A 2,101-nucleotide genomic window follows, 5' to 3' on the forward strand; every position below is an offset into this window, starting at 1 on the left:
CGTAGAACTGACAAATTTTGCAGGTGATCGACGAAGCCTGCTAGATGGTCTCGGAGCTGGCCATTGAAGTAGAGGAGCCAACAGAGGTACACATCTAGAAACTAGTAGTAGGGGTGCATGAGGCTAAGGAAGAGATGGCCAAGGTTCAGCTGGAGTTGAACCTTCAGATCACCTGCAGTTGAAGGCGCAACCTTCAACTCCACTAGATATTGAGGAATAGTGCGCCAACGCCATTACAACATCCATAACGGAGGTCAACAACCAGTGAAAGACTCCACCAAGCTATTTGAGGAGTCGTTCAAGGTTTTTACTACTCTTTAGGAGGACCCGAATATACAATGGCTAGAAACAAAGGCGCGCAAGCTACAACAACAATATGATGAAGTAAAAGGGACCACATAGATAGTTTCCCTTACACAGAGGCTCGCGTAGATGCAGCAGGTGAAAGCGCTGAAGGAGCAGGTGGATGCTACTCGACACATGGAAGCCGTTTTGAAGGTGGGTGTACAACCGTGGATTGATGAGGCTTTTGTCATTACAACCTCTATTGAAGAAAAGATTGCGCAAATGCAGGGAACACATGAACAGATTCAGGAAAGCAGTTTAGCTATAGTGATTTCTGAAAAATGTGTCGAGGAAGCACAACAGGTAGCCGCACAATGCGCTTCCGACCATGCAGTAATCTAGGTAGAGTTCGGAGGTCTTCACGCAAAGATCTCCATACCAATAGAGTGGCTCGAGGGCAAGTCACGATGTTTGTGTTGGGGGCCTGTTGGGCACGGGATCCCCCAAGGAAGGTTTTAGGGCTTCGAGCCCAGATTTTGGTCACAAATTGTAACTTCGATGTAAAGACTCCGCATTTTGTGGGCGCAGAGCGCATAGCTTGTAAATGAGTCATAGGGTTTTCCACCCTTAATTTTTTAATGTAATGTTAGTTGTAGAGATCTACCCATGGTCCTCGGACCATGGGATTGTATAAATAGAGTGAGGCTCTAAGTGTGAATCAATAATGGAAATCAATAAATTAATGATCATGGAATAGAAGCATAGCGAAGTATCTGAAGTGTAAAGTCTAGTTTTGGGTCGTAGAGTGGGAGAAGGCTCTACAGCTGAGTGCGCAGAGGCCTAGTAGTCTGCAGCTGAGAGTGCAGACCCCTGTAGCTAAGTGCGCAGGGCGAGTCAAGTCTGAAACAGTTGGAAGCATTAATAAAGAGAAGTTTTATATCATTCTTGTGTATTTATTCCCTGTTTTCTACATGGAATGTATTGGGTATGAATTGCATTTTTACTATTTATATGATGCGCGAACATATGTGACTGTGATAATTAAGTGAATGTGAGATAAAGTATCTATTTATGTGAAGTTAACTAAGATCTTTAAGAAGATAAGTAAGATCCGTGGTCTAGTTTGGGGAAATAGCACGAATCGCTACCATAGTAGCGTGAAAGAACCTCAGCCCTTGGTTAGGGCTACGCAAAGGCGATTATAACAGATCGTGAAGGTCTCGCAGGTTAGCACAGTGCGCGGAGTGACCTACGTGAAGGTAGGAACAGTTGGACTAAATCGACACCTCAGACATCTCAAGGGTGTAGAAACTTGGTTCCAGCATCCACCCATACTACTTCGGGTGAGACTTCAATCCGCGCTCTGTGGGATGATGCCGAAAGGGCAAGTAGTGTAGGGATTTGTTTGGCTAATTAAATCCGAACCTAGGTCAGGCGCCCTCAAGCCAACAGAGGGATAATTTAGTTATGATCCCTATAATCCATCAATCATGAAAGATATAGGATGTTCATTTCCTTGATTGTATCTTAGTGTTAATATGACCACGATAGATGAATCAGAAGTGAAAGTATACAATAGGAAATCTTTGCCAACATAAAAATTGTATAAAGCTAGAGAATAAACTATGGCTTGCTTGATTCAGGCAAAATAATATTTCTCCTTCTTATCCCATTGGTATGTAGCATCTTTATTTATCATCTCTTGTAACACTTTAACAATCCGTGCGTAGTAAGAGATGAATTATGTAGGAAATTAATCTTTCCCAAGAAAGATTACATTGCTTCATTTTTCACGGGAAAATGGATTGGTGCAATA

Source organism: Pinus tabuliformis, chromosome 4_2 (genome assembly GCF_031772625.1).
Source record: "Pinus tabuliformis cultivar Carrire ecotype Pingquan chromosome 4_2, CPIR1, whole genome shotgun sequence".
Classification (NCBI taxonomy): Eukaryota; Viridiplantae; Streptophyta; class Pinopsida; order Pinales; family Pinaceae; genus Pinus; species Pinus tabuliformis.